Below are 7,136 nucleotides of genomic sequence, written 5' to 3'. Positions count from 1 at the left end.
CAAAGAGTCGGAGAATAAGGAGCATAAGCTCCAGAGACTAAGTTCAAATCGTAATATAGGCAGAGACCCAGAGGATCCTGGGCCAAAAGTCGGACAATAAGGGGCATAAGCTCCAGAGACTAAGTAAAAATCGTAATATAGGCAGAGACCCAGAGGATCCTGGGCCAAAAGTCGGACAATAAGGGGCATAAGCTCCAGAGACTAAGTAAAAATCGTAATATAGGCAGAGACCCAGAGGATCCTGGGCCAAAAGTCGGACAATAAGGGGCATAAGCTCCAGAGACTAAGTAAAAATCGTAATATAGGCAGAGACCCAGAGGATCCTGGGCCAAAAGTCGGACAATAAGGGGCATAAGCTCCAGAGACTAAGTAAAAATCGTAATATAGGCAGAGACCCAGAGGATCCTGGGCCAAAAGTCGGACAATAAGGGGCATAAGCTCCAGAGACTAAGTAAAAATCGTAATATAGGCAGAGACCCAGAGGATCCTGGGCCAAAAGTCGGAGAATAAGGAGCATGGGCTCCACAGACTAAGTTCAAATCGTAATATAGGCAGAGACCCAGAGGATCCTGGGCCAAAAGTCGGACAATAAGGGGCATAAGCTCCAGAGACTAAGTAAAAATCGTAATATAGGCAGAGACCCAGAGGATCCTGGGCCAAAAGTCGGACAATAAGGGGCATAAGCTCCAGAGACTAAGTAAAAATCGTAATATAGGCAGAGACCCAGAGGATCCTGGGCCAAAAGTCGGACAATAAGGGGCATAAGCTCCAGAGACTAAGTAAAAATCGTAATATAGGCAGAGACCCAGAGGATCCTGGGCCAAAAGTCGGAGAATAAGGAGCATGGGCTCCACAGACTAAGTTCAAATCGTAATATAGGCAGAGACCCAGAGGATCCTGGGCCAAAAGTCGGACAATAAGGGGCATAAGCTCCAGAGACTAAGTAAAAATCGTAATATAGGCAGAGACCCAGAGGATCCTGGGCCAAAAGTCGGACAATAAGGGGCATAAGCTCCAGAGACTAAGTAAAAATCGTAATATAGGCAGAGACCCAGAGGATCCTGGGCCAAAAGTCGGAGAATAAGGGGCATAAGCTCCAGAGACTAAGTGTTTAGTGGTTTAAATCAAAGTGTTTAGTTGTTAAATTCAAAGTGTGTTAGTGGTTTATTTCAAAGTGTTTAGTGGTTTATTTCAAAGTGTTTGACATTTGCCGTACATTAGCTCCAGCTCCATGGCCTGGGACACAGAGCTGACGCTCTGCCATTCGCCGTACATTAGCTCCAGCTCCATGGCCTGGGACACAGAGCTGACGCTCTGCCATTCGCCGTACATTGGCTCCAGCTCCATGTCCGGGACACGGAGCGGACATTATGCCATTTGCCGTACACTGAACAGGGGCAAACGAATCCAGACCACTGCCCGGACATTAGCGCCCTATACCATTACAAAGTGTTTAGTTGCATTTTTCTATTTCTTTAGTGGTTAAATGCAAAGTGTTTAGTGGTTTATTTCAAAGTGTTTAGTGTTATTTTCCTATTTAGTGGTTAAATTCAAAGTGTTTAGTGGTTTATTTCAAAGTGTTTAGTTGTATTTTCCTATTTAGTGGTTAAATTCAAAGTGTTTAGTGGTTTATTTCAAAGTGTTTAGTGTCATTTTCCTATTTAGTGGTTAAATTATAAGTGTTTAGTGGTTAAATTCAAAGTGTTTAGTTGTATTTTCCTATTTAGTGGTTAAATTCAAAGTGTTTAGTGGTTTATTTCAAAGTGTTTAGTGTCATTTTCCTATTTAGTGGTTAAATTATAAGTGTTTAGTGGTTAAATTCAAAGTGTTTAGTTGTATTTTCCTATTTAGTGGTTAAATTCAAAGTGTTTAGTGGTTTATTTCAAAGTGTTTAGTTGTATTTTCCTATTTAGTGGTTAAATTCAAAGTGTTTAGTGGTTTATTTCAAAGTGTTTAGTTGTATTTTCCTATTTAGTGGTTAAATTCAAAGTGTTTAGTGGTTTATTTCAAAGTGTTTAGTTGTATTTTCCTATTTAGTGGTTAAATTCAAAGTGTTTAGTGGTTTATTTCAAAGTGTTTAGTTGTATTTTCCTATTTAGTGGTTAAATTCAAAGTGTTTAGTGGTTTATTTCAAAGTGTTTAGTTGTATTTTCCTATTTAGTGGTTAAATTCAAAGTGTTTAGTGGTTTATTTCAAAGTGTTTAGTGTCATTTTCCTATTTAGTGGTTAAATTATAAGTGTTTAGTGGTTAAATTCAAAGTGTTTAGTTGTATTTTCCTATTTAGTGGTTAAATTCAAAGTGTTTAGTGGTTTATTTCAAAGTGTTTAGTGTCATTTTCCTATTTAGTGGTTAAATTATAAGTGTTTAGTGGTTAAATTCAAAGTGTTTAGTTGTATTTTCCTATTTAGTGGTTAAATTCAAAGTGTTTAGTGGTTTATTTCAAAGTGTTTAGTTGTATTTTCCTATTTAGTGGTTAAATTCAAAGTGTTTAGTGGTTTATTTCAAAGTGTTTAGTGTCATTTTCCTATTTAGTGGTTAAATTATAAGTGTTTAGTGGTTTATTTCAAAGTGTTTAGTGTCATTTTCCTATTTAGTGGTTAAATTATAAGTGTTTAGTGGTTTATTTCAAAGTGTTTAGTGTCATTTTCCTATTTAGTGGTTAAATTATAAGTGTTTAGTGGTTAAATTCAAAGTGTTTAGTTGTATTTTCCTATTTAGTGGTTAAATTCAAAGTGTTTTAGTGGTTTAAATCAAAGTGTTTAGTTGTGGATATTTTCAAAGTATTAGTTTATATACTACCCTGGGCACTAGAAGTAAAAGTAACATTCGGAGAATGGGGCAAAAAATCGGACAATGGGGGGAATTTTCTGGGCTTCATTTTTTGCTCCGTCAGAAACTAAGTCAGAATCGTAATATAAGGCCAGAAGCCCAGAGGGCCTCTGGGTCTTTGCTTATTGTTCCGACTTTGGGTGCTTTAAGGCGGACCCCAGGGGCCACCCTGCGCCCATTTCATGAAACTTACTTTCTAGAAACAGAGGCCTCCAGAGCAAGTGCCCAGGCATCACACGGCCCACTGCCCCACCACCCGAACCCTTATTGGGTCACATTTTGAGCTTTTTGGGGGGGCAGAGGCGTAATTTTACAGTTTGCTGATTTTCACCCACGGCTCATTTGTAAGCTTAAAGCAAACGTAAAGGAATTGACGGAATGTTTGTGAATCCCTGGGCGCGATTACACTCTGCCATTCGCCGTACATTGGCTCCAGCTCCATGTCCGGGACACGGAGCGGACATTATGCCATTTGCCGTACACTGAACACGGGCAAACGAATCAATACCATTGCCCGGACATTAGCGCCCTAGACCATTACAAATGGTACATTTTGAGAGTGAAAACCCTAACCCTACCTAGCATGGCCTAACTTAGCTTAGCATAATTAGCATTAGCCTATTTAGACAAAATAGCTCCCGGTCAGCTTTTCCTAGCCTCGGCTGGCCGTTTAGACCATTTAGCCTAGCTTAGCATTTTTGGCTAAATTAGCATATTTTGCTAACATTGCTTAATTTTACTCAGAATTCACCCAAACATGCTCTAAGGACAGTTTCAGCCCTACTTATGATCTTTTGACCAAGTAGCATTCACGCTAGCTCAATCTGAACTGTGATGTCTGGCTGTGAAATGTGACATGCCTCGCTACGATCTTGCAGTGTTTGGTTTATGATGCTATGCCCTTGCAGTGTTTGGTTTATGATGCTATGCTATGCTTGGTTACTGGAAAACGGACAATGGCTACCTGACTCATGTGACTTCACGCTCAACTTAGACCTTGCTAACTCTGATCTTGGGAACTCCTACGCACCCTCTAGGCTTTTTGGGCCACAAACTAGCCTTCACGTTATCTCCAACACAGGCTTTAGCTCCTTTGGTCACGCTAGGAGTTCCCTTTGACTAGCTAGGATTTGCGTTTGCTAAAGACTCAACATCAGCTCCAACTTGGCTGCAACTAATGTGCTAACGCCCGCGCTTAGTACTAAACTAGCACCTGTCAATCTAGGATTTTCTTACTTTAGCTGGATTTGATCGCAATTAGACACACGTTGGGGGAGTGATCACCCCCGACGGGCCACCTCAGGTGAGAGTGTATAGTGTTAACTGGCCGAAACGCTCGATGATCCTGTGGACCACTACTGATGATGTGTCGCCGAAATTTGGTTAATAGAATGCAAACTAAGGCTCAATCAAGCACATTTAGACGGTACTTACCTCTAATAACTGCAATCCTCCGATGTTTGTAACGCTCTCACGTCGCACTACGGTTTGACTTCTGGCCCTTTACTCTCACGACGTGTTGTTATCACGGACCGATGCGGACTCTGGGACTATGGCACTTTTGTAACTACAGATGTGAGTACTTTGATGCTTGTTCAACATTCAGCGCTTTACTGTAGGTCTGTGGCAGTTTGACAACTACAAATAACAGTTTTTACATTGTTGCTTGCTAGCCCCATCCATGACCCTTAATCTAAACCTAACCATTCAGGGCCCTACGCCTAAACTTAACCCTCCCTGGGCCCATGCCCCCACCTGGACCCCGCCGGATCTCCAGCTTCACTTGACGGCACTCGCCAACTTTGTTATGGACACGGGACTGTCTGCCAGATCACGAGGCTTTTTCTGACCTTAACCACTCCCACTCAGCCATGGTCCGGGCCCATGCCCTAATCTTAACCCTCCAGGGGACCCAAATTCACTTAATGGACAGTCTTGGCTTGGATTCTGATGGCACTCGCTACATAACATGGGAGTTTGCTCCAATTTGCGTTTAGTTACCACCTTCCCCTCCCCTGTCTACACTGGCTCACTTGCCACACACCCCCTCTTTATCCTCCCCCCCTCTTCTCACCTGCTCGGGGAGGGACGTAAGTCTCTCTCCTACACCAGCTAGCTTTCCCGCTCCCTCTTTTTAACGCTTTTCACCCCGGTGTTTTGCCCACCGACTTTATGTAATCCTGTCTCTGGGTCTGCTCTTAACGGGGATGGGCTGTGAGACATAATCCGTTGTAGTTTGTGCGCCCCCATCCTCCCTGTAAGCCCCTCCTCATTTCACCCTATTTAGGCCTTTTTGCTAAGCGAGGGGCAGACTTCGGTCTGAAGTGGACTTTGTCCCGCCTCTCGACTGCCCCCCATTCTCCTCCTTAAACCTACTCTTAGGCCTGTTTTTAAGTGGGGATGGGCTGTGAGACATAATCCGTTGTAGTTTGTGCGCCCCCATCCCGCCTACTAGCTTCCTCTTCCCTTGAGGTCTTCATTGGGGGGCTACTCCTCGTTGGGTCCCCTCCTCATCTCTGACTCTATCCACTTCCCCCCACCCTCACGACTCACCTTCACCTGTAAAGGCTTGGACACGAACAGTCCCTCCTTCACAGCTTTTCTTAGACCAATCAGCCTCCATGGTACAGTCCCCAGCTCCAGGATTTGCTCACTCATTCATTCATTCCATCGGGTCATTGGTCAACTGGGACAGGGATTTTGAATGACATGCGCCGGCCCGTGCCTTGCCGTGGGTCTCCATTTCAACTGCGAAGCCGTCAGGTAACGCGGGGAGATTCATGTGACATTCCTACTACCTAACCCATGTGTTTTATTTGGAATTAAGTCTGTCTGATATCTGTGACAATGTCTATGATCTGTATATCTAGCCCTAACCTTAACATCATGACTGGGGACTATGTATAATGCCTGCTGCCTAATCTGGTCGTCTAAACCCTAAACATAACCATCCACACGGTAAGCTCAATTCGGCTCTGATCTGGGGAGATACACGCCAGTGCACCCCTCATCACAACACTGGGGTTTGGTACTATGGCATGTTTATTTACCACTGGACTTACCTGCACCTAATTTAATTCTGCGATGTCAAAAGGCACTACTACAGGACTCGAGCGGGGGGAGAGCTAGTCATTGGGGACCTCTTGTCTGGGCCTAGTGATGGACAGTGCATTTGGGGCTCCCGGACTGTCTTTACAGGACGGGGCCCCACCCCATTCTCACTCACCTAACCCCCCCTAACCCCCTAACCCCTAACCCTAACCCAAACTCGAAACGTTGCAATAAAAGTATGTTCTTGTTATAATCGTTCGTTCATGTTTGCCTGGACAGAAATAAAGAAGAGGTAAACGAAAACTTTTTCGCCACTTTTTTCTGAGCCAAAGAGGCACTAGAGCTAATTAGCTTAGCATGTTTGCGTTCGATTATGACCACGGAGGAGAGTGGACGCTTGTTAACCGACGGAGGGACCGCAGACAACGCGACCAGCGGGCGGAGTCACCTACCGGGTACGAGTACCGTTCGAGCCACCGTAGCACCAGCGGGGCGGACGCCAGCGACTCTCCTCGTCACAACTACAACAAACGGAGAAGGAATCACCACAACAACCAAACGGGGTACGATTTTCAACACCATCATGAGGGCAACAACAATAAGCCCAGGTCTACAGACCCAGACTTTGGCCCGAAGTGCCGCATTTTGTATAGGATCATTAGATCAGCCTACCACTTTGATAATGTCACCCAGACTAAGCCCCCAATCAGCATTGATAGAATTGCGACACAGCTATCGAAGCTAATCACACCAGCGTTCCCAAGTGCTGCTACAAAGGAGCTAATTGCTCAGAATGCAGTAGAATGGGCAGAATCCACACTAAGCATCCTACAGGAACATTATAATGGGGTGATCCTAAGGGAAATAACCCAACTCAACAGTCTCTCGAGTGACAGCTGGAGCATCCCATTTGAAATTGCCACATCCTGGGCAAAAAGACACATAGGACACAGATTGACCTCGAAACTGCTGACGGACACTAAGGCAAATATTGAGGATTATCTGCTAGTGATCCAGTCTAAAGAATCCCCACAGTGGCCCACTGCTGCCAGGCTCCAGGAGGACACCGGGAGGCAGCCCCAGGTACAGGAGCAGAACGATGGAGAGGCCACAACATCAGCGGCTGCAGCACCCTGCAACGCCACGACGAGGAAAAGGAACAAATCTAGGGAGGCGGTTCCCATGGCAACCAACGCACCACCGCCAGGACCAACCCGGTCCACGGAGGAGGACACCAGTCTGCAGACCCGAGGTC

This window comes from Pungitius pungitius, chromosome 11, assembly GCF_949316345.1.
Source record: "Pungitius pungitius chromosome 11, fPunPun2.1, whole genome shotgun sequence".
Lineage (NCBI taxonomy): Eukaryota > Metazoa > Chordata > Actinopteri > Perciformes > Gasterosteidae > Pungitius > Pungitius pungitius.
Note: the sequence above shows the minus strand (reverse complement) of the source record.